The 26,822-nt window shown below is 43.7% G+C and overlaps 1 long non-coding RNA gene across 1 annotated transcript; it reads right to left on the reverse strand.

Moving 5' to 3' along the window:
• Positions 1-1,166: 1,166 nt before the first annotated feature.
• Positions 1,167-13,729, reverse strand: LOC106974924 (uncharacterized). Its single transcript, XR_008290570.1, has 4 exons — positions 13,454-13,729; positions 13,140-13,314; positions 4,242-4,357; positions 1,167-1,413 (listed from the first exon to the last, which is right to left on the reverse strand). It is a non-coding gene; the product is annotated as an uncharacterized LOC106974924 (long non-coding RNA).
• Positions 13,730-26,822: the final 13,093 nt, after the last annotated feature.

Raw genomic sequence — 26,822 nt, forward strand, 5'->3', positions numbered from 1 at the left:
AGGGCTCCATCTCAGGAGCGGTGAGATCAAGACCTGAGCCAAGATCAAGAGTCAGAAGCTTAGCCCGCTGAGCCACCCAGGCACCCCTACTGAAAGTCTTGACTAGGAAATAGAGGAGGTGCTGTGAAGAAGGGGGAAAATTAAGTGAGCTTCAGCTATCATCCAGGATTGAAACTCAGGAGAAAGAAAATTGGCAGGCGCTTACAATTTGAGTAGGAAGTTCTTGGACCGTGAACTGGGAACAAACACTCGGTCGGCATCAATATCCATCTGATCTTTGCCTTGCACAGAATCCATAGCACGTGGTCACCATGTCTGTGGTTGCTTCCAGTAAGGCAAGGACTTGGAACTCCTAAAAGAACCTCTTCTATCTTTGAAGGTGTCTGTTACTAAATTATTTCTGAAAATTTGTTTCCTTAAGACTTCCTCACAGTGGTATGTTTGTCCTCTTGAGACCACACAGAATTAAAAAAAAAAAAAAATCTTTCTTATATTAGCCTTTCAGATAGTTAAGGAGAAGCTTCCATTTTTTTATATAAATATCCTCAACTTCTGTAACGTTTCTCATTTATAGAGTGATACATAGTTGTAGTTGAAACAGCATTTCTAATATACCCATTATTCGTCTTTATGATACTCCATTCACTGGTGTACAACCCCTCCCCCCCCCGAAAGGAAACATGATATCACAGATACAGTCTGATTAGTACAGTATAGGGGCCCATCTTCTTTTTCCTAGGAGTCCATTAGAATTTTTTGGCAGGCACATAGCCTTTTTATTCATACCGCACATTTGACATCAGATATCGCTACATTTCTTGTTGTTCTTTATTTGTTTCGCATGTTCCTATTAAGCCTTATCTCATCCATCATGAATAAGTGAGATTGGATTTTTGCACTAAATTTAGGGACCTTAAGCTCATCATCTATTGAATGTTATCTTGTTAGAACTGACATGCCAATATCACTCATTTAAATCTCTTTGGATCTCAGTTCTATCTTTTCAACACATCATATAACTTTCTACTGTGAAGCATCCACAGATTTGCTGTTTATCCAAGTCACTGATAAAATATTTAACAGGATAAGACCCCTTAATACCCTGCTAAAACCTTTCTCCTATAGGAGCTGAGTCAGAGCGAACAAAAGTCCAGATACACAGGCTATAGCGTTTTCTAGATTCACCAAAAGAAAATTTTTATTTCTGAAAGTGGCAAACAAATATGCTAATTTCTTGTTGGCAGGGCGGGGGGTGGATTTCTTTCGTTCTCCAGGATTCCTTGAAGATTTCTGATCATAGTTACAGTTGTGCGAATCTCCTTGACATAAATTTCTCATTGCCTTAGGATATCGTGGGCATAAACTCTTTTAAAATTGTTGGATCTGCCGTTTTCAGCCCAGATATCATGCTTTCTGACAAAAAGAGAAAAATCTAAGAATTAACAGATGTGAAGTTCTATGTTAAATATGACAGTATTTTTCTCATGTGATCTAAGTAGTGGGCGTGTCCCATTTCAATACTTTTTGTCTCCAAAAAGACGCCATTGACCCCACTTCCCTTTGCAACTTAACCTGCCTACCATTTAGGTATGCTGACTCTTTATAGTCATAATTAGTTATTTCCTTTTATTTCCCTCATTTTTCAGAGTGCAAAATAACACTGAGGTGTGGGGGGAATTCCACCTGCCTTTCTTTGCGTCTTTGAAAGAATCCCCTGTAATTTCATCTTGTGCCTTCCATTTGTGTCTATTTTTCAATGTTTTGATATATCCCTTCTAAAAATCTAGAATATTCAGTGTTTTGTTCTCTGGACATTAGGGACACCAAGACGAAACAGTCACTCTCTCCCAATTTTTCTCAGTTTCATGTCCCGAGCAAAGTTTTCTTGTTGGTTTTATACTGTGTAGTATCCATGTCATTTGTTGCCCCCCATATTCTAAAGAAAATTACCAGAAGTGTCCTTTGGTTTTTTGATGTGTCCTTTGATTTCACCAGCGTGAGATGCCCTGGAAATGTACACCTGTTTGAAGTTTCTAATATTGCCCGTGTATCATGCTTCTGTGCTGGTTTAGTTACCACTACATCTGGCTGGCTGGGCAATTCATAGTATATTCCCACAACAATATTCTAGTCCATTTTACTTCTTACTTATGTATTCTTATGTCCATGAAATTTCCATCCTCGGGTTCTCGAATATCCACACAAATGTATCTTCTTGGCATATGTGACTCCTATGACCTGGTGTTTTCTGAATTCTTGTTTTGCTTTTGTTATGATACTTTAGTCTTGCAACCCATGACCACCAGGCTTTAGGGGCATTTGAGAAGTTTCCACTGTACTGCCAGATGCTACACCCCCCCCCCCCCCATTCTCTATTACTTATCCAAACTCTCTACATCCATGTCTGGGCCTCTGAGGCCATGAACACTGTTTTCAAACCCTTCTTGTTCAAGTGAGTCACTAGCTCCCCAGCACTGCCACTCATTTCTTCATAACCTATGTATTCACTGTTCTATTTGGAAATGACTGTTAGGATTGGAAGTTACAAGCAAGGCCTCTTCAGCCCCATTTGGACCATATCTGCCCAAAAGATCTCTTGTCAGACTTACCGATTTAGAAATAAAAGTAGCACCCGGCTTGTTGGGATGGGGCCATTAACATGGAGAGGATATTGTGTAGTAGGAGGTGGGTCAGTATATGAGGGTTTTGTGAATCATTATATGCAAACACGTCTTTAAACACTGAACTCGGGACGGCTCAGTGGAAATAGCACGCCCATCATTTTTGTCGCACTGCCTATGTCAGAAGAGAACATTCCTCAGCATTCCGTTAACATGACTTGAGCCCATGTGGCCAGGTGCATACCCCAGCACAGAATATGCCTTGTCCAAAATGGCGCATGCTTTCAGGCCCGTGCGGAGCACAGCTGGCCTGCCCTTGCAACACTCTTGATGCTGTCTCCATTCGCACCACAGATTGACTAATTATTCACAGCGTGTGAGGCCCGGAGAGATATTCCTGTCTGGAAGCTTGTGCTATAACACTGTCACTAGCAAGAGTGTGTTCTCAGGGCCCACTTTTCTAGATAGAAATACCTCATGAAGTCATGGGAGTGTGCTGCAGTTATTAAAGGGACACCTGGTGATTTATCTTTCAAAGGCCCCCGGTAACTTTTGAAACCCTGATATTTTTGCAAATTAGCAGCTGTGGCCTTTTCTGAGCTAGGGCCCAGCATAAAGCTTTCAATACTGTTACAATGCGATGCATTTGCCACTTGGATCAATACCACAGATTCCATTAAGCTGTGCCTGGCATCCTGCTTTCTACCTATCATTGGTGACCTCCTTTCCCTGCTTCCATTTTCAAACTTCTGCAACACTGTACAAGGAACCTATTAAGTGTTCCAAATTAAGGAGGATTTATGCAAGTCTCTTTCTCTTTTCCCTGCTATGAGCTTGGGAATCACAGTGAGTGACACTATAGGTCCTCAGAAATGAGCCTGCATATAAAGTATGGTTCTCTTTAATAAGAACACCTGCTAATGATAGTCACTTGATGATAATGTGCAGGGACTGACCTCAAACTATGGCCTCCCAGTGCCCATCCCTGGTGACAAACTTATACAATAGTCTCACTTTATCTTGTACTCTGGAAATATGGATCAGTTTCTCTCTCTCTCTCTCTCTCTCTCTCTCTCTGGTTGTTCTCATATGAGGAATGGGCAGTGAGCCACAGTAACCTTTAATCTATTTGAAACTGTGAGACATCTCCCCAGGAAAATTCATTTGTACACATATGCAAACATTTGCATAGAATTAGAGGTTGTTTAAAGCCCCATCATGTCCATTTATGGGATCCCTAGGGATTCAATGGGCCCTAGGTTCTAGGGAGGCCTCCGCGGGATCCTTAGTACCTGACAACGTGGACAAGTCACATCCCTCCAGAAAGGAAAAATAGAGAAAGAAAATTACATCTTTACCAACTCTGTAAAAAATCATGCTTATTGAGGTACAACTTATATACAGTAAAAATCACCATTTCTAGGTGTACATTGTAAGCAGAGCCGCCATCGTAAATAATATATAGAATATTCCCAAGCCCTGAAAAGTTCCTTTGTGCCCTGTTGTAGTAAATCACCGCCCCTCACCTCCTGCCCCGAAAACTACTGATCTGAGTTTTGTCTCTAAAGTTTTATCTTTTATCGAATGCCGTGTAAGTTGACCCATAGAGCACAGTCATACCTCGGAGATATTACGGGTCCAGTTCCTGGTCTTGAGGACCTCCCGATCCAGTGTGCTGTGTGTCCCAAGAGGAGGATGTTTAGGAGGCATTTGGAAAGCACTGTGGGCAGCTCAACCTAGAAGCGAAGGGAAAGTTTCCAGAGATCGGAAGACCCCTCTGCGGAGTCTGAAGGACGTGTGAGACGCTGGCAAAGGAAACTTGGAGGGTGTGATGAGACCACGGGAATAGGGTGAACAAGGATATGAGACCTGAAGAAACGTGAGTGAGGTGTGCAAAAACATCACCACCACTGGAAGATAAAGTGCAAGGTGGGGACTGTCAGGAAATGACGACAAAGACACGATAAGGACCACATCACAATAAAATGAGTATCATAATAAAGTAAGTCAAATAAATTGTTTGGTTTCTCAGTACACATAAAAGTTACGTTTTGTTTTGTTTTGTTTTGTTTTTTTTGAGAGACAGAGAGTGCTTGAGGGGCAGAGGGAGGAGGGAGAGGGAGAGAGAGACAGAGAGAGAGAGAGTGTGTGTATCTTAAGCAGACTCCACACTCAGTGCAGAGCCTGACATGAGGCATGATCCCAGATGACACTGGGGTCATGACCTGACGGCTCAACCAACTTAGCCACCCATGTGTCCCCCCTTTTATTTAAATTTATGTTTACATTATACTGTATTAGGTGCGCAATACCATTATGTCTAAAAATGTACATACCTTAATTTAAAAATACTTTATGTTAAAAAATGGTAGCCACCATCTGAGCTTTCAGCGAGTCATAATCTTTTGCTGGTGGAGGGCTTGCATTGATGTTGATGTTGATGGCTGCTGACTGATCAGGGTGGTTGTTGGGGTGGCTGTGGCAATGTCGTGAAATAAGACGACAGTGAAATTTACCACATTGACCCTTCTCTCCATGAGTGATTTCTCTATTGCACGCGATGCTGTTGGATAGCATTTTACCCACAGAAGAACTTCTTTCAAAATTGGAGTCAACCCTCTCAAACCCTTGCTGCTGTTTTCTGTTTTGTTAATTGAGTTCATGTAATATTCCAAACCCTGTGTTGTCATTTCAACAATCTTCGTAACATCTCCACCAGGAGTAGTTTCCATCTCAAGAAACCTTACCTTCTTTGCTCATCCATAAGAAGCAACTCCTGATCCCCTCATTTTATGATGAGTTGGTAAAAATTCAGTCCGATCTTCAGGCTCCGCTTCTAGTTCTCTTGCTATTTCCACCACATCTGCAGCTCCTTACTCCTCTCAAGTCTTGAACCCCTCACATTCACCCATGAGGATTGAAATCAACTTCTTCCACATTCCTGTAAATGTCGATATTCGACCTCTTCCCATGAATCACAAATGTTCTTAATGGCATCTAGAATGGTGAATCCTTTACATAAGGTTTTCAATTTACTTTGCCCAGATCCATCAGAGGAATCACTATCCATGGCAACTATAGCCTTACAAAATGTATTTCTTAAATAATAGGACTGCAAGTTGAAATTACTCCTTGGTCCATAAGCTACAGAACAGATGCTGTGTTGGGAAGCATGAAACGACATTACAGCTCGCTGTACCGTCCCCATCAGAGCTCTTGGGTGACCAGGCACATTGTCGACAAGCAGTGATATTTTAAAAAGAATTTTTTTTTCTTTCCTGAGCAGTAAGTCTCAACAGTGGGTATAAAATATTCAGCAAACCATGTTGTAAACAGGTGTGCTGTCATCCAGACTTTGTTGCTCCATTTATACAGCACAGGCAGAGTCCATTTAGCATATTTCTTAAGGGCCCTAGGATTTTCGTAGGGGTAAGTGAGCGCTGGCTTCAGCTTAAAGTCACAAACTGCATTAGTTCCTAAAAAAATAGCCTGTTCTTTGAAGCGTTGAAGCCAGGCATTGACTTCTCTCTAGCTGTGAAAGTCCTAGGTGGCATCTTCTTCTAAGGGAAGGCCATTTAATCTACACTGAAAATCTGTTGTGTAGCGATGACACCTATATTAATTACCTTAGCAGAATCTTCTGGAGAACTTGATGCAGCTCCTACATTCACACTTGCTGTCTTAGTTTACACTGTTAAGTTACGGAGATGGCTTCTTTCCTTAAACCTCATGAACCAACCTCTGCCAGCTTCACATTTTTTTTTTTTTTCTGCAGCTTCCTCACCTCTCTCAACCTTTCATAGAACAGAAGAGAGGTCAGGCCTTACTCTGGATTAGGCGTTGCTGGTTAAATCTTCTCTCCAGACCATGAAAACTCTCTCCACGTCAGCAAGAAGGCTTTCTTGTCATTTGTGTTTACTGACGTAGCGCTTTTAATTGCCTTCAGGAACTTCTCCTTTGCATTCACAGCTTGGCTGACTGGCACAAGAGGCCTAGCTTTTGGTCTGCCTTGGCTTTCAACACACTTTCCTCGCTGAGCTTGATCATTTCTAGCTTGGGCTTGAAAGGGAGAGATGTGTGAGTCTTCCTTTCACTTGTACACTTAGAGGTCAGTGTAGGGTTATTAATTGGCCTCCTCTCTTTTATTTTCCTTTCCTTTAAAAAGATTTTTAAGTGTCTTTATTTATTTTGAGAGGAGGGTGGGCAGAGAAAGAGGGAGAGAGAGAGAGAATCCCAGGCAGGCTCTGCAATGTCAGCACAGAGACCGACGCAGAGGGCTCGATCTCACAAACCAGGAGACTGTGACCTGAGCTGAAATCAAGAGCCAGACGCTTAACCAACTGAGCCACCCAGACGTCCTTAATTGGCCTACTTTCAATAGTGTTGTGTCTCAGGGAATAGGGAGGCCTGAGGAGAGGGAGAGAGATGGGGAATCGTTGCTCAGTGGAGAGGCCAGAGCACACATATGTCAACTGAGTTAGTTGTCTTAGGCGGGCATGGTTTGTGGCACTCCAGAACAAGGACAATAGCAACATCAAAGATCCCTGATCAAAGATCACCATAACCAATATAATAATAATGAAGGAGATTGAAATATTACGAATATTACCAAAATGGGACACAGAGACATAAACTGAGCAAATGCTATGGGAAAAATGGCGCCGATAGACTTGTTCCATACAAGGTTGCCACCAACCTTCAACTTGTGAAGAATGCAGTATCTGTGAAGTGCAATGAAATGAAGAAAAAAAAAAATGAGGTGTGCCTGTCCCTAGCCCTTTGTGTTTGACTTAAGTCAATTAGTATGGTGCTCATGACCTTTTCCAAGGGAAAATCCAAAATAAAGTGAGAGCCGGTGAATGAGCTCATCGTACATAGATACAGGGGAGCGAAAGTTTGAGGTCCATCCCTGAAGCTTGTCATCAAGTTACCATAGGTCGCTGATTTCTTACTGAAGAGACTGCTATCCTGTGCATGTTCTTGCACAAGTCAGAAGTTTGTTCTTTTTTTACTGCTGAGAAGTATTCCACTCTATGAATATAGCACAACTTGCTAACTTTTTATGTCCTTAATAACATGTTTTATTTTTATGTTGATTCTTTTGTTTCAGCTTAATATAAGACCAGTAGGAGTGGGGTAGGTCATCTTTGGCTTTCTTCAGAGCATGGTCTTCCTACTCCCCCCACGCGCATGGAGTAGAAGTGGCAACTAACATATATGGAGACCCTGTTATGTGTGGAATGCTGTGTGAGGCATTTTTCTTAGTTCTGGAAGCTTTCTGTGAAATAGGAATTAACATTCCCATTTTGTTCATACAGGACGCCAAGAGAGACTAACTGCTAGTTAAGGTACAGAGAAGGCAGAACCCAAGTCCTCTTGGATTCAATATCTTTGCTTGAGTTTTTAGAATCCCTCAATCAACTTTGACCATTGACCTAGGATGGAGAAGAGGTAGGAGGTGAACATTGAGAAATATATAGATATGTGATGAACCTGTAGTCCCCGGGGAATCCCTTACCACCCTTCCGTCCCTCGCCATCTTCTCTCACCCCTCACCCCATACCAGGCCGATCAGCACCTGACCACAGCACTTCTTAGGCACAAGCTGTTCAGTGGAGCAGTCCCTCGGGGTCATCGGAAACAAACTCAGCCATTTCAGAAAACGCCGGAAAGACTTAGAGAAAGGAAGATCCTTTCTTGTAAATCTAGCGGAGAGGATTTTTCTCTCTCCCTCTTCAGTTCAAAGAGGATACTGTTGACTCAATTATTCAGCTCATTTGAGCCCTCACCGGGACACGCCAGATCCCCATCCCCTCTGTTTCCCCAAACAGTAAGAGGTGTTGGGATCCAGGCGGGACTGTGTATCTGGTATGTAGGGGAGGAACTGGAAGAGCTCAGGGTGAAATGCATTCTTGCCCCTTCATTCCTGTGGCCTGGAGGTTAACATTCAACTCTACTAGGGTCTAAGAAATTGCCTCCTTTGCCGGAATTAAATGAAATCTAATGAAACAGAAATCCAGGTCAGTGTGGTTCAGGATCAGACCTTCAGCTCTTGCATTTGCTGGCAGCTCCTCTTGTAATAATTAAACAGAAAGTCGTAGGCAGGCAACAGTGAAATCCATTGCTAATCTTGCCCCTCATCAGCCTATCTTCCTAAATGTTCCTTAATTAAGGTTTCTAAATGCTCTGCATTCCCTCCGCAACCAGGGTACCAAAATGAAGCTGACTGCTTCAGGGATGCCCAACAACCAGAGGTGGAAGGTCTTCCAGAGGGTATTTCTCATCCAGAGCGTGCAAAAGAAGAAAAGAAAAAAGAAAAAGCAGAAATAAAGTGCAATAACCAGAAATGCATGTGAGAATGAGTGGAGAAATGGGGACAGGGAGGGTTGGGAGGGGAACTTTTTTTTTTTTTTTTTCTGGAGGATTTCACTTTAAGGATTCTGAAGGCGTATCGCTGGTTTTATCACGGCTTCTCCAACACGCCAGGGAGTGAATGAAACAGCTGTCACATTTAAACACACACAGCGGTAATCCTCCACTGAGCACAATGCCAGGACAGAACAGAAAATCTATCAACACTTACAATGCATTCTATTTATTTAGCGACTCATCCCCTTCTACCAAACGTTCCATCTGTGGGGTTGAGACTGGGGCCACATGCCGCTGCTGGCTTTTTGTGGTTTGACAACTACCGAAGGAGGGACTATGGGAGGTGGTCAGATGTGGTAGGTGGGCGTGGGAAGGTGTAAAAGTCACAGAACTGGGACTTGAAGATGACCAAAGGTGTGTGGCACAGTGACCCCACAGGGTCCTTCACATCAAGAGGCAAAGGAATGTAAGAAATGCCCCGGGTACTTCCCCCTTCTCTTTCTCAACATCTTCATTTAAAAGACCAAGGTCTCTATTTCTTCTCCTTCCATGGACTGTGCGTCTTCCCGGGAGATGTGTGCTGATCACTAGGGGCCTGGGAGGGAAAGCAGAACTGCTTTGAGGGGTCATAAAGCAAGCTGCCTGACCAAGTATCGCGTAGAAAGAACAGTCTGGAGAGAACATCTAAAGTGCCTCGACATCAGTAGGATCTAAAAATATTTACTTATTAATTATGGTACATTAAACAATGAGGATTGCACATAGCAGATCTGGCAGGAATTTTAAAACCATATGTGCAGTTCCCCGTAAGGAAACCATACACTAGAGAAGCGGTGGGTGCCGATCCCCCTGCTCCCCAGGAAACGCAGAGCCAGAACCAAGGACCCCTGAAGGCTGCCTTGGTGTGCACACCGGTAAGAATGAAATCTGGACAGGGGAATGGACGTCCATAAGGGGATCTCAAATGGAAAAAATGAGGCAGGTAGGGAGAATGGGAAGAAAAGACAGCTGAAACACACAGATAAAGAAATTTACCGTCACTGGCCTTCTAAAGGCTCTCAGCTGGGTGCAGCTCAAGAACCGTGGAGAGTTGCAGAGAACCAGGATAGAATTCAGGAGAGAAAGCCACAGATTATGAGAGGGCTGACACACAGACTAGCAGATTAAATCTCAACAAGAAGCTGCCAAAACGTACGTTAATGAATAGTCTTTTAAAAGCTTGTTCGGCTGAATTCAATTATATTCAAAGAAGTTTAATTCAGATAGTACGTTCTCCCCCAGCCCCTGTGAGACTTTGTGCCAGGCACTGGAGGTAGCACAAAGGTGAACACGCATGGCTCTTCCAGTGGTCCCAGTCTGGAATCAGGGAATAAATCATAAGGAACTGTGTGATCTGGGAGGAAGAGCACCGGATTTGGACTCAGACAGTTGGAGATCTGAATCTTGCCTCCGGCACATTCTACCGTGTGACTTCAGACAAGGCAACTCTGTTCCCCCGCCTTATACATCATAGGATTGCTATCAAATCTAAAAGGTGTACAAAGCTCTGTCTGTTAGCAGAGTGCAACGAATGTTAGCTTCTTTTTCCTGTAAATACTACACTCTAGGGTGAGAAAAGGCAGGGTGTGTTGGGGAAAAATGGAGAATTCACTCTGGCTAGAGCCGGGGGCTCGTGACATAGAGGGAGATCAAGTGGAAAAGGCTTGGGATAATACATACAGGGCCTGGGATGCAGGGTTCAAGGCTGTATAGGAACGAGGGAGAGTCTGAGACTTATACTTGGGTCAATGATGACACAAGAAGTAGGCTTGAGGAGGAGAGGGCAAACCCCAGGAAAAAGTCCACTGTTAGAGTCCAAGTCAGAATTTATGAGTCTGTTAAGCAACCGATTCTTGATTTTGGCTCAGGTGTTGGTCTTGGTGGTCCGTGAGGTCAAGCCCCGTGCTGGGCTCTACGCTAATATAGCATGAACCCTGCTTGGGATCCTCTCTCTCCTCTATCTCTGCCCCTCTCTCTCTCTCTCTCTCTCACACACAGACATACACACAAAATAAATAAAATGTTTAAAAAATTAAAATCATAAAGTTTCATGAGGTCAGGGGTCTTTGTTTGCCTGGCATATAATAGGAGCATATTCAATACTTCTTGGAATGAAAAGAAAGGGAAAAAGTACAAAACGGCCCCATGATTCTTTGCCTCGGTAGCTAGAAGGATGCTTTACAGAGCATTATGGAGGAAAGGCAGGTGAGCAAGTTTGGACAGCAAGCTGACCAGCTGTTTTCTGTTTCCTCTAAATAAAAGTAGGCTTCAGTACAATTGTGGAAGATTGACATTCCAGATTTTCCACATCAAATGCGGTCAAGTATTTGTGTGTGTTGCTAAACAGAACAGAGAGAAAGGGACTGTGGCCAGAGTCCTTTTGCGGTTCAGATGTTTGGCTGTCTGATGGAGAGGGGGCTTTTTGACATGTCTGAAGAAAGAAAAGGATACGGTAGTTGAGCTTCCGGTCCAGCCCATCCTCCCAGGGCTGAGCCCCCACTGCTCAGCCGCTCTGCAAAGGAGATAATGCTTCCCATCAGCCCTCAGGTGCCCCACACTGAGAATGCACGTCAAGGCCCAGAGCCTTGTTGGCAGGGCTGATGAGCTGGGCTTTGTCTGTCTCTGTGTCTTAGGCTCTTCTCTGCACCTCCCCGGTTAGCAGCTTCGGAAATGTGGAACACGTCGTAATCCTTAACTCCACTGTTTTGAGACGTCCCTGCAATGGCTATAATAATCATCTTACAAACAACCTAGAACAAGCTCTAATTGCTTCTAATGTTGTATTACGGCTGGGATATGGGGAGAGCAGAGACATGCTGACTGTCACAACCCTGCTCTGATTATATGGTACCTCAGGGAGCATTTTTATGGAAGAAAAGGCAACAAGCCTATTGTTCTTCCTTCTTTTGTGGGGGGAGTTGGCTCAGTGGAGCCCTCCCCGCACCCAGGCAGCAAAAGAGAGAGGATCCTGAGCCGGCAGAGGAACCCAAGGCTTCTGGTGCCCTGTGAACAATAAGAATAATTTGGTGTACAGACAAAGGGGCAGGGATGCATTCTTACTTCCCTTAACTACTGCTGGTGATGGTGCTTATGAGCCAGCAACTTTTACCATCGAAAAAGTCCTCAAGTGCTAATGACTTCCTGAGACAAGGCACCAACCCAAGGCAGTGAGATGTTCTGAATCAATGAGGGAATCAATGAATGGGTAAGTGGATCACTGACAGAGCCAACTCTTACTGAGATCCTAAAAAATACCAGGGTTTCACACAAATTACTGCATCAGTTCCTTTCAATAACTCTCTCAGGAAGGTTCTAAATCGTCTCCTTTCAATAGATGAGGAAACTGGAGCTCAGAAAAGTTAGGTGGGGCAGTCCAAGAATCACACACACACACACACACACACACACACACACACAAACCCTCACAAGTGAGAGAATCAGGACTCAAGTATCCAGCCCCATGTTGTTCCTGTATACATGACCTTCCTACATCCTCCGGTTTGGGGAGATTGGTTCTAATTTGGTTCGGATGGTCGTCGCTGATACAGTCATGTGACTGACCCTCAGTTTACCCTCACAACTCTCTTCTGTCTCCACAGAGTCTGGCACTGCAGTCTGAGCCTCTGTTCTAGAGCCACCTTCCCCCCTCATAGAGCACCTTACCTCCGAAGTCTTCAAATCTTTCGAAAAGCTTTCCCAATTATTATTTTATCTCATATTGACAACATCCCTGTGTGGGTCAAGAAGGCAGGTGCCATGATTTCCCATTTTCCAGTCAAGTGGACTGAAACCTCCCACTGGAGGCATACAGCAAGTTGCTGAAAGAATCAGGACTTGCACCCAACTGCTTGACTACTGGGGTTAATGCTCTCCACCAGTCTGGATCCAGCCCAACCCAACCCCAGCTTCAGTTTGTCAGACTATCGGAGCAAACAGGATGGGCTGTGGCTTTGTTTAGGGAAGTGGAGACAGAAGGGGAGGGGATTCTGGCAAAGCAGGGCATGGATGCCAGTTAGATTCTTTACATCCTGATGTGTTCCTGCCATAGACAACTTTCTAGCCCCTGAACAAATAAAACACAAATCCTAAAGATTTATTGAAAAATCCTACCTCTAGGGGCACCTGGAAGACTCAGTCGATTAAGCGTCCAACTCAGTTTGGGCTCAGGTCATGATCCCAGTGTCGTGGGATTGAGCCCCGCATTGGGCTCTGCCTACAGCGTAGAGCCTGGTTGAGATTCTCTCTCTCTTTCCTTCTGCCCTTCTCTTCTGCCTGTGCTCTCTCTCTTTCTAAAAAAAAAAAAAAAAAAAAGAAAGAAAGAAAGAAAGAAAATGAAATAAGTAAATAAATAAAATGAAAAACATTTTTTAAATCCTACCTCTAAAGATAAAAATTATACCACCAGAGTCCTGCCCCCTGCTTACCTGTGTTTGAGATAAATATGAGAAGTTAACCTTGTGGGCAGGTAATAGCTTATCTTTCACTGCTTCCCATCCAGAAGATCTCCATAGGGACCATCTCCCCACCAGGATTCATGTCCTCTGGGGCAGCGTGGGCGCCTGAAGCTGCGTCTACATATCTTGAGTTTGCTCTCGCCTGCCCAAGGGCTGGATTCCCCAGCCCTGGCAGATGTACACCGAGGTCCTCCTGCTCCTTTCTGTCTAGAAGCTGTCTCATAAAGGCAGAGCAGTAATCATTTACTCTGCTATTCACACAACATTAGCTACGTTCCAAGCACTCTGCAGACCTTAACCCCTTCAGGCCCCTTGCCAAACAAGTTGGAGAGCACAGGAAGAATTCATTAAACCAACATTCCGTTGAATGAGTCACCCAAGATGCCCCACGGTTTACAATCTGATACACTGAAGAGTGACATTTGCCTGCCTTTAGTATTTTGACAGGATGGAACTAACCTTGAGAGCGAGTGAAAAATACCTGGCTCTGGACACACATCCATTCATTTATTCCGTAAATATTTATTGTCTGCCTACTATGTGCCAGGCACAGATTTGTCGAGGGTTGGTACAGGGGTTGACTATCTAGTAAGACAGACTGCCACAATTTCCTCTTATAATTTATTACCCACCTATTTGAGCCTTTAAAGTCCTGGTAAAGCCCAGAGAAAGTCTGGAAATCAGATTGATAAGGCAAACGCCATATTCGGAACAAAGACTGTATCTGTAACTGACATGCAAAATCTCTGCCTTGCCGCCCAAAAAAAGAAGAAAAAAAAAGAAAAGAGAAACACCCAAAAAACAAAAACAAAAAACAAAAGAAAACAAAAAAAAAAAACACCCAAAACAAAACCCACAAAACATAAATAAATAAATATAAATGAGAACAAACAACAACAAATCCACCTCGCCCATATCAGTTGACACTTCCCACAATGCACTGCAAAGTCAATTTGTGTAGACTTGCACAGAAGGGCTCTTTTCATTTGCCATAGTGGATCGCAGCAAACCCCGTGTTTCGTTCATGTAATTAAGCCAACGTGTCAAAACAATTACCTCATATAGACAGCCACTGGCATCACACTTTTTCTTTTTTTTCTTTTCGTAAAATCAAGAAGGTTGCTTGCCGAATATGGGGGACCTTGTTTCAATTTGGCTATTTCTGAAAAAAGGTCACCACGCGGCTCCAAGCATGGGGGACCTCAGTGTCCGCAGGTCTGTCCCCTGACGGTGCTGGAGGTGAGAAGTGGTGTCAGTCACGTGTGTGATGCCAGGTGTATGAGCTACAGGAGAGCGATTTGGCAAACTATCTAGGACAGTGTAGGAAACAATTCTTTTATAAATGAATACATGCTGTTGGTGGCTGGAATGTTAAGCCATCTTGTGAGAGTACTGAGTTAAAATAATAATAATAATAATAATAATAATAATTTAAAAAAAAAAGCTGCCGAGGCAGGTGTAGGCATTTTGACACCGAAGCTTCGAGGGCTGGCTACAACAATCTATTACCATAGGAAGCATCCTCCACGCTAGTGTTGGTTGGTTATAAATCACTCCTCTCCTTTCCTTTCTCCCGCAGTTAATATATTTCCTTTCAGTGAATATTATTCGCTGTGCATTACCAGCAATGTTCAGCTGTTAACATTTGTGTCTGTAGTTAGCATTTTTATTCAGCTAATATTTTCATTCAGTAACACTCACCAAGCGTCAACTCTATTCGCATCATATTTGCGAGGAATGTTTTCTTCCATTAGCGTTTGTTTCTCCCTTTAAGAGTTTTATTTGCTAGGTATTTTTATCCTGTAAGGACTGTCAGCTTCAGCTAACGTTACAAGAAATTCTGATCATTTACTGCAAAGAGCTCTGAGTTAGTGGTGCTTCCCCAGACGAACCATCTATCTGGGTCTCTGTCTTTTGCCTCTTGGAAATGGGGATAAGAAAAGGATTGTAAACGAAGGTGAGCCAAATGCAGGACGTCGCTTCAGTGGCCGAATTAATGTGTAACTCCAGGGGCGCCCGGGGGGCTCAGTGGGTTGAGCGTCGACTTTGGCTCAGGTCATGATCTCACAGCTCGTGGGTTCCAGCCCTGCGTCGGGCTCTGTGCAGACAGCTCAGAGCCTGGAACCTGCTTCGGATTCTGTGTCTCCCTCTCTCTCTCTCTGCTCCTAACTCACTCGCATTCTGTCTCTCTCTCAATAATAAACATTTTTTAAAAACTAAAAAAAAAAAAAAATAATAATAATAATAATAATAAAGTATAACTCCGGATTATTTCAATAAAGGAAAGAAAGAACGTGGAGTCCCAGAGAAATAAATGCCATTTGGCTTGTTTTATAAGGAGAAAGAATACAATGACAAAGGCACTCGACAGAGAATTGGCTGCCTTTAGAAATGGCCAGTTTTTTTTTTTTCCACCAAGGCATTAGAGAAGCTGTCAAACTTTCTGCCACCGCCCTCTCCCACCCCACCCCCCAAGTGGTAGATTCAGTAAGTCTGGGCTGGGGTTTGAAAAGTTGCATTCCTAACAAATTTTTGGTTGACGCTGCTACTGCTGCTCGGGGGAACCATACCTGATAAGCACTGACTTGAAGTGTGGGGTAACGGTCTGGCCGAGATGCAGCCTGATAGAAGATTCCCCCCCAGCCCTTGTCTTCCTCCTGTGATATTTTCTGGGTTCTTTCCTTCAGGGGTACTTTGTCCTTTCAATGCCTCCGCTCTCTAAAGCGAGAATCCCCAAACTGCTGGCATGGAAGACCATGCCAGACAATGGAGAAGGAGGGACCTAGGTCTGCAAGGTCCATAAAGTCTCAAGTGCGGGCGGGATGCAGAACCACGTATGTAAAAGGAAGGAATTTCAGTTTCTTTTATGCCCGGGGAAAATACAGTGATGTGTTTTGGTTTGTTTTGTTTTTTTTTCTTTAATACTTGTTGGGGCACCTGGGTGGCTCAGATGGTTAAGCATCAGGAGTCTCGATTTCAGGTCAGGTCATGATCTCTCAGTTCATGGGTTTAAGCCCGGTGTTGGGCTCTGCACCGAGAGTGCAGAGCCTGCTTGGGATTCTCTGTCTCCCTCTCTCTCTCTCTCTGTCCCTCTCCCTCTCTCTCTCTCTCTCTCTCTCTCTCTCTCTCAAAAATAAATAAATAAACATTAAAAAAATAATAAATAAATAAATGCTTGTAGCCATGTAAATTCTACAACCAAGTAAATAGGCATGGTCCTTATCCTTAATGCCTAATGCATTTCTCCATGTCATTACACACACACACACACACACACACACACACACACAAGATAATTATAAAGCTCAACGCATCTCTGGCCCCACCCCTAATGCCATCTTACTACTGCCGGCATTCCGTAAGCCCTTCTTTAAAATCTCTGATCATTGGAGATGTTCCAGCTACAACTGGATGTCTTATTGTGAGCTTTGTTTCTCAGATTACAGGAGAGACGGTTTGTATGACCTTTCCGATTTTAAGTTATCTGCCTCCATACCAGGACAAAAACCCAGAATATCATAGAGGTGACTACTGGGCTTGGAGAAGTCAAAATTATTTCAGAATACTTTATGATATGGCATCTTTCGCATTCGGCTCCACTCTGTGGTTTGTGTTTCCCCCACCCACTCATTGGAGACTGGTCCTGGGGCTACTCAGCGAGAAGTGATCCCCAAAGCCAAGCTGGGATCCCACCAAGACCAATCCCTTGGAAATATGGCGGTACCAGATGGGGGTAGAGAAGAGCGCGGCTGTCCCGCAGATATGAGGGCTGAGAGAGGGCTCAGGCTGAATCCAAGGACTAAAAAAAACATGAAAAGCAGAGCTGGGGACCAGCTACCTTTCTAAAGGGTGCATTCCGGCATTATGGCAAGTATAATTACGGAGCTGACCCCAGGCTTGAGATGACATTAGAAAGCTGTCAGCCTCTAATTAGATTCTGGCAGACTCTGCTTGGATTTGGCTTGCCCAGAGAAGCCCCCCACCCCCCACCTGTGTCCCCCACCTCCAATTCCATCCCCTATCAAGTGAAGGCAATATACACCCATTACAATTCTGTAGAGCTCCAAGAGAATGGTCGCCCCTCCCCCACTGTAGAAACCCAGGGTGCTGATATCCTCTTTTCTTCTGAGCACCTGCTGCCCAAAAGAGGACTGTGATGACCATCCAGGAAAAGCGGCGAGGCTTGTCTTCATGCCAGCCCCATGCCTGTCCTCCTGAGACACTTGCTGGGGTGTAATAAAACTCCTGTGATCCTTCAGGCACAGCATCCCTTGGGTTTTTCCTTCGTGTTCTATTTTGCATTTCTCAGTTGGTTGACATCACTCAGCTGTCAAAATCATTTCCTTGAGACTGTTCGGGAATCTGGATACGAAGCTTCTAGGTTTGTAAATTCTGTTCATCAGAAAAGAGCATATCTACTGCAGGGACCAGGAAAAGCATGGGTTCCAGCCAGAACTTAGCAGGGAGGGAGACTGGCAAAATGGTTCTGAGGACAGCCACATGAGCCTGGGAAGATTTCCTTCCATTCAGACTGATACAGATCCTCAGATGTCATAGAATTTATTGGAGGAAAGTGGGGAGCAAAACTGTGTGCCTGAGATGAGATGACGCCCCACTCGTGATAAAGGCAGTCATTTTGGGTCATTAGGTGCAGACATTCCTCGGTCTAATTCTTGCACATCTGGTAGATTTAAGGCATTCGTTCTGATGTGCCGGGAAAAGCATGCTTTGTGCACAAGTGCCATCGTGATTTAGTTCTCGGGGCTGATTCTGACTCTATCACTTATTAGTTGTGTGATTCTGAGCAAGTTATACAACCTCACTGTGCCTTGCTTTTCTCATCTGTAAAAGGGAGAAAATAATACCTAACACCAGGAAGGTCACAATGATAAAATCACTGTATGTCTGCCAGGAACATGAGAAAAACTGTTGAATTCCTTCTGCACATCCTCTGCCTCTTCATTCATAGGGAAGGAATTCACCCCCAATACGTATCCTTCCAAACCACTGCCTTCCCGCCCCATGAGAATGCGTAATGCGTGTCTGTATCTATTATGGATGCGTTTGGCTACAAATAACAGAGACTCTGAGTTCTTAGGAAATAGGGCTTTAATGTTATCACATAATACTCTGGATGAGGGCTTGGTTGGCATTGGTTCAGTAGCAGTACGGGTCAGGGCAGCTGTCCCTGATTTCCTTGATCTGGTCCATGGCCACGTCATCATGAACAGACTCTGTCGAGAGTCCGTCCTTCATGGAGCGAGACGGTTGATGCATCTTCACATACGGCAGAGGCATTGAACCAATACAAACCCACAGCTGGTAGCTGTGCCCGTTCTTTAAGCAGGAGAACTTAAAGTCTTCCCAGAAATCCCAGAAAACTTTGACTTGCAACTTCCAGGTCAGAACTATGGTAAAGGACTACAGCACCGCAAGCTGCAAAGGAGTCAGCGGAAAATTTATATTTAATTTTCCCTGTCTCTATACTGGAGGAGGTGGGGGGTGGGGGCTGGGGGTGGGGGGCGAGGAGGGTAGGGATGCAGTGTCAACCAATGAGCAGGGTCTGTCACAATGCCCCACAGCAGTAACAGTCACATTTCTTTCTGGGATTTGCATTTAGCATAGCTAAATACAGAGACACAAGTACAGGCGACTGGGCAGCTTCCTGGAATCTGGCTGTAGTCAACATGTTTATTGGTCGTGGAAGGAGCAGCTACAGCCAAGAGTAGAGATTAATAATATTATGCAGGAAGAGTCATCTGCTTTGGAACTTCCTCCCATGGGAGGGTGACTTCAACAGTAACAGCCAAACTTATTGCGTTTTGACTACATTCAAGGTCACTGTGCTTAGTGCTGTAAGTATGTTGTTTTACTTAATTCCTCAAAACTAGGAGATGAGTATAGGTACCCACCCAAAGGAATTTAAAATGGAACCTTGGCGAGTAAAAGAATGAGAGACAACCCAGAGCATGTATTAGAGAGATCTGTAGGAACATTCGTCAGAGGATCCAGGCTTTCAGTTACACAAAATGAACGGGCCCTGGGGAGCTAATATGCAGCACGGTGTCTACACTGAACAACACTGGATTGGATATTGGCGATTTCCTAAGAAGATGAATCTTAAGTGCTCTCGCAGAAGAAAAAGGATGGATGGATGGGAGGAAGGAAGGAAGGAAGGAAGCAAGAAAGGAAGGAAAGACAGGCAGTAAGTATGGGAGGTGAGGGATATGTTAATTAGCTTGATTGTGGTAATCACTTCACAATGAATACGGATATCAAAACATGAATTTGTACATCATGAATACATAAAATTCGTATGTGTCAGTTATACCTTCAAAGGGCTAAACCAAAATAATATTTTAAATAAACCCTGTTTTATACATAAACGGAGAAAGAAGGCAGGGTATATTGACATAAATAATTAAGTGTTGGGGAACAGGGGCCATTAGGGTAGGGCCATTAGGAACTTGAAGTTAGACAGACCTGGGTTATCATTTCAATTGTGTCGCGTAGTTCTACGGGCAAGCCACGTATTACTTATCCCCTCTGAGCCTCTGTATCCTCATCAATAGGATGGGAATAATAGTAATGCCTATGCCATAAGGTTTCTGTGACAAAATAAGGTAATAAGAGTGAACATTTACATAACACATTTTATGGGCCGTGTTCTAAGTACGACACACACGTGCACACTGTATATACGTGTACACACATCCTTTCTGTGGGGTATTCTTTTTTTTAATATTTACTTATTTATTTTGAGAGAGAGAGAGCAGGGGAGGGGCAAAGAGAAAGGGAGAGAGAGAGAGTACTGAGTGGGTTCCATGCTGTCAGCACAGAGCGTGACGTAGGGCTCAATCCCGTGAACCATGAGATCATGACCTGAACCGAAGTGGGACCGCTCACAGACTGAGCCACCCAGGTGCCCCTCTGTGGAGTATTCTTATCCCTAGTTTGCAAAGGAGAAAACTGGCATACAGACTGTAATGCCAGGCTGTAATGGCTCTTCTCATGAGCACATCTCATGCTCTGCAACCACTATACCGATGCCGACGCCATAGTACCGAATCTTTGCAAAGGCTGCTTGTTACACATTGGCCCACACAGCACTCATCTTGTGCTGTCATTATTTTTTTTCTCTTAATTTCTTTATTTTCTTCAAGAGATCCTTGGATAATACTTTGAGACCAGTGATTCTCCTTCAGAGATGATTTTGCACCCTGCCCCCACGGTGAAGTGGGGGAAGATATTTGGAAAAGTCTGGAGACATTTGGGAGTGGGGGACACAAGCTGGCAGCATCTAGTGAGTGGAGATCAGAGAGGCCGCAAAACATCTTGCAATGCACAAGACAGTTCCCCACAACAAAAATGCCGCAGACCCAAAATGTCGACAGCGCAGAGGCTCGTAAACTCCGCTATAAACTAAGAACTACTCCTTGATGGTTATCAAGATGACGGCCTTAGAAAGTAACCAGTACAAGACTAGGTAGAATAGCCTGGAAGAAACAGAACACAAATACACCAGATAGAGGCTATTCTCTTAGTCTGAGCTGAGGGTGGAACCAATGAGAGGAATTGGAAATTTATCAATCCCCTCTGTGAAACTTACACTTTATGGTACAAGTTCATGCCTAAATCAAATGTGCAGTAAAATGTATCTTGTCCTCGGGCCCTAGGGATGGTCCATACAATCTCACAAAATCTTTTTGTGTGTGTTCATAAAGCTCTAGGTAGTTTTAAAGGTGATACCCCAAAATGGGTTGACCTTACCTGACCCTTAGAATACAGATTTTGGTGCCCAAACAGGACAAACCACATAAACAGTATTGTTCATAGAACCTCCTTTAGCAAGGTGCTTTCAGTCTGGGTTTTCCACATACTACACAGGACTTCCAGTGATCCCAACAAAAATAGGTAGGGTGGGTTGCTAAAAACTGTTTGGGAGAGCTTGGATCCCTCTTTCCCTGACTTTGCCTTGACCTCTAGTATTTGATTCAATCTCAATGATAACGACCACGACCGTAACAACTGTCAACATTGATGGGATGCTTACTACATAGTGAACACTGTGATAAAGGCTTTCCATGAGACAGCTTATTTAATCTTTACAACAAATCTAGGAGGTAAGTACCACTATCATGCTTGTTCTACATGTGGGCAAACTGAAGCAGAGACGTTAAAAACTTGTCATGATCACATTTATAGTGAGAGTTGGAGCCTTGATGTGAATTTGTGTGATCAAATTCCAGAATTCCTGTTGTTAGGCTTCCCTCCGGGCCTCTATACTGTCTACTTCGTTGGGCATGGTATGGAAATTCATGGAGACACTTGCCCCTTTCTACACCAATAACAAAAGCCCTTAAAGACGGGATCCAAATCAGCCATGAGACCCATTAACAGTATTCTGTCTAGCAGGAACACGTGACTAAACATGAACCCTCTTGGCCTCATTTCCCTCTGTAATGAACCAGTGAGTCTGTCTCACCCTCGTTGAACTTTTGACATTTTTAACCTGTACTACCTTTTGTGGGACTGGTGAGCACAAGCTCACCTCCTACCACACACACTAAATATTTTTGACTACCAAATTGCTTCTTCCTGGCTCCAGAGGGGGCCCCTCGTTCTTCTACAGTAAAGCCTTGCCAACAGTTCCCACAGTTCCCATAAACCTATTTCTGTACCCTTCGTGTATAACAAGTGTCTTCTCATTGTCAATCTCTCTACCTCCTTGATCACTGAAGTGGCCCTTCTCTGATTATATTCCATTCCGTTACAGAAAATGCCCAAAGACCCAGAGGAAATATGGAGCACTCAGTCACTGCATCCTAGACATCAACTGTCTCTACTTAATCAAATCTGCCTCTCTTCAGGATGTTTTGCTAACACCTGGAATAGGGATGCTTGAAGACAGAAGCACTTGGAAAAACTGCCTGTGCTCCTATATCCATTTCTGTAATAATTAAATAGAAGAAAGAGACGGAAGATTGTCTGCACTTGACTATTAGCCCCGTATACCTGATATAATCTAACAGCCTCAACTCCAGAAAATGGATAATGTTCAGTTCACTTAGGAGACTTAAAAAAATGGAGATTCAGAAAGATGAGGTGACTCACCCAAGGATACCCAGTTAAGATTGGTTCAGGGTTTAAGCTGGGCCCATGGTCTTCCTGCTAAACGACATTGGCTCTGTCATGACCATTGAGGATTGTGATGTTTTTTTATGGGTCAACTGGACTGGACCAAGGATGCCCACATGGCTGGTTAAACTTTATTTTGGGTTGTGTCTGTGAGGCTGTTCCTAGAAGAGATCAGCATTGAAATTGAGGGACTAAGTAAAGCAGCTGGCCCTCCCATTGTGGGTGGGCATCATACATTCCACTGAGGGACTTAATAGAAGAAAAAGATTGAGGAGGACTGAATCACCCTCTGCCTGACTGTTGAGCTAGATCATTGATCTTCTTTTGCCCTCGGTGTTCCTTGTTCTCAGATCTTCAGCCTTGAACTAGAATCTACACCACTAGCTCTCCATCTCTCAGGCCTTTAAGCTACACCACTGGCTTTTCTGGATCTCTAGCTTGCAGATGGCAGATGGAGGGAATTTTTAGCCTCCATAATTTTGTGAGCCAACACCTTATAATAAATCTCTTTCTAGATATATATCTATAGGAAGATAGATAGATACCTAGAAATCTCTTTTTGATAGAGTAGAGATATACATATGGATATGGCTATGGCTATGCTATGGCTATGGCTATGGCTATGGCTATGGCTATGGATATGGATGTGGATACAGACCTTCTATTGGTTCTGTTTCTCTGTATGTCCTAGTACAAGGATCATAAAACCACAAACAGGACACATATATTTCTATTTCTATTCTGTGTTAAAGGATTAGAACATCAAAGATGATTGGAAGGGACTGTATCCATTTGCACAATCAAGAGCTTGGGTTATCCCCCAAGCCCCACCCTCTTCCACCCATTCATCAGTGGGTCTCATGTATGTGGCCTCCTTCAGAGTAGAACGTTACATGACTGAGACCTCTTAAGATACCATAGTCAAGCTTTCCTTGATTAAGTGAAATTGCAAACAGGGGGCAGCGGACAGACACCTAGAGGAAATGAAGAAGATCCTGAGAGGTGATGAAGTTCAGAGAATTAGTTGTTAATGGCAAAGTGTTTGCCAACGATGACCACTGTCTTTATCATGTCCCCATTTGGGACGTAAGTGTTTGTACCATAACTACTCTCAGCAGAAGCCTCTTCCTTTTTTTTTGCATCTGTTAGATAGCAATCATAACCAATTACGTATTGGACACTATTCTTAGAGCTTTACCTACATTAACTCATCTACTCCTGAAGCAAGCGTATAGCATAGGTATTATTACTATTACTATTTCACAAATGAGGAAAATGGACTACAGAGAGGTTAAGTAGCTTTCTGAGACCACTCACTTGCAGAGCTGGAATTTGAAATGGGCAATTTGGCTTGCAGAGTCTGTGCTCTCAACTATGACAAAATAGTGCCTCCCCCCCGCCCCCCCCGCCTAAGTTAATGTACAATGGAGGTATTGCCTGTCTCACTAGTCCCATGATCAGGACTGGGAACTGAGACAGGGAAACACGGAGATTCAGGGAAATATATGGATGTCTGTGGTCAGCTCTGGATCCTGGTAACTGGGATTCTACCTGGTTTTTCATACCTAAACCCTCCCCCATCCCCTTACCCCATACCTGGTGTCTGGCAATAAAGGCTATTGCCTTTTTGCTTTTTTGGCACCTTACCCGATTTTGTGTTATCATAGCCTCACTAATTCCATTGTCCTTGTAGGTCTTGATTTCTTTCAATATCCTTTTCGGGTGACTGATTTCCTCCCCTAAACCAGAGGCTGGGGACTGGAGAGGTAGAGTAGAGTGGTGGCTGATAACAGATTCTTGCCCACCCTGATTTCTGAATACCGTCCATTCCAGGATTTCCTTATCGTTGCTCTCAGGCACATTCTTAACCAGTCTTTGGTCTGGCAACTTAGATCTGTGCTGAGCTTGTCACCTGTGACCTTGGCTGGAAGAAAGCTCTGCTCCAGCCTCATATTAGGACACAGTGCTCTGTGTGCTGAACCGACCTTCCGCCCCCAGCAGCTGTCTCACCAAGTGAGCAGATATGGCTTTAGGTCTCCAAACATCTGCTAACTATTCCTTTAACTAGACCAATCTCAGCCATGTCCTGAGGTTAGAATAAAAGAATTCAGCACCCAAAGTAGTGAGAGGGGTAAGCATACTTTTTGGAGGCTTCAAAGAAAAACTGGTTTCTGTTATGGATGTAGGATATTCTGCTGACTTTTCCCCATGTGTTGAAGTCCTCTTTCAGAGTATATTTTTATTTCTACGCCTATAGCATTCATGTGCATTAGGAACACTTTTGCCTTTAGAAATAACTTTATTTTTGGAGGCTGAAAGGCCCAGGTGTGGGCACAGAAGACATAACATGGAGATCACACTGTTAAACTGACCCTAAACTCAAGGGGGAATTAATTAATTATGATCATGATAACTATTTAAGTTAGTTGTTATTGTTGTTGTTGTATCCTGAAGAAAGATCAAGGTTTCGAGCCGTCTCATACTACCCTTCACCAACTTTGAGAGCTCATCTTTTATTAGTTGACACTAGACCCCCTACAATTTCTATTCATTGGTCCTAGATCTACTGACTAAAATCACACAAAACAAACACATGGCTAAGTCTCCGTGACAAGTCCTCAAGTACTTGAATATAAATCTCTGATACACTTAGCATGATCTTTCCCCCCACCCTTCTCAAATAAGCATTTCTTCTTTCTTACCACATTCCAGTCATTAATGTCACCCAGTTAAAACCTCAGGGTTGACTATGAAATGGTATCTTTTGTCTTGTGAAAAAAAAAATCCCCATTGATTTTGTTTTTTCCCATGCTTGTGAGCTGACATAATGAGGCCAGCAGAGTAGAGTAAAATGCTGGGGGTAAGTAGAGACCCATTTATGTGGGTGTAAGGAAATGCTGTGTGGCTTTTACCTAGCTGAAAAGCATGGACCACAATTTTCTGCATAATGTTAAAGTAGGAACGGATCTGATGGACAATGGTATTAAATGTCCAGGATGCAAGAACAGCACCTAATGAACAAATTCCAAGTGGCAAATGAATATGCCAATGGGTGGGGCTTTGAGAAGCAATGAGAGATCCATACATAAATAAGTGTTTGGATTTCCAGCATCTGACCAATTTGGGGGAAAAAAGAAAAACCAGGAAGAACCTTGGGTTGATAATAATAATGATGAAAATCATAATAAAATGAATAGGAGTAGTGAAGGATCAATGAAGCACTGAACTAAGCTGTTACAGGTGGTAACTTCTTAAGGCTTACAGTATTCAATAATCCACATTTTATAAATAAGGAGATCGACACAGAGACTAGTCAATGGCATGCGTGGGATTCCATGCCAGTTTGACCCCTAAAAAGGAAGGGTAAAATATTAAGTGACTCAACCAAGGACATTTTAAAGAAGGCAACCAAGGCAGAAACTCAGTTAAACAGAGCAGGTCAGCACAGGTTGAGCTGAGATCTATCCACAGGTCCCAAGCTCACCACTGGGCCCTTCAGATCTGTCTCCTTGATAGCACAGAAAGCCTGGAGCAGAGACATTTAGAAGCCTGGCAATGGAGGTGGGCCACCAGGCGCAGCATGCCTTTGGTTTCAAGACTGAGACGTTTTAGGCATATGACTCGCATTTCACCCCCATCAGAATCAAATCCAAAATCTAAACAGTCTGCATCTGCAGCCAAAGCACGCCAACAAGTAGAGTTGCAAAGGGCTGGCAAAGAGCAAACCTGGGGGAAGAAGACAGGGGCTGACCTGTACTGGAATATAGACATCTGGGGCCAGAGCCTCTTGATCTTCTGCCCTCTCATTTTCTCTCAAAAATAACAGAGTAGAACCTGCATCGTGATGGTTCTTTCTGTGTCATTGTTATTCTCAAGAGCATCCGGCTCTGCAGTTTTATTTGGACATTTTTCACTTTCTTCTACAAATTTCATTTTCAAGCACTTTGGTCGGGTCAGCCACTCTTCTCCCACGTTCCCTGTGAGATGAGCACCATCTCCTGCCAGGAACTCTTTGTTCTGGAAAGCTGTGGTCCAGGAAAACAAATCCTGCATTGACACCATCTCTACAGCCAGCTGTTTCCTACTCACGTCTTACTTTCCCTGCCAAACTTCGAACATTGAATTGGAAAAGGAGCTGAAAAAGCAACACTTGCTATTCCCACTATTTTCTTTGTTAAAATCTCATATCCAGGGGTGTCTG

The sequence above is a fragment of the Acinonyx jubatus genome, chromosome D1, assembly GCF_027475565.1.
Source record: "Acinonyx jubatus isolate Ajub_Pintada_27869175 chromosome D1, VMU_Ajub_asm_v1.0, whole genome shotgun sequence".
NCBI lineage: Eukaryota > Metazoa > Chordata > Mammalia > Carnivora > Felidae > Acinonyx > Acinonyx jubatus.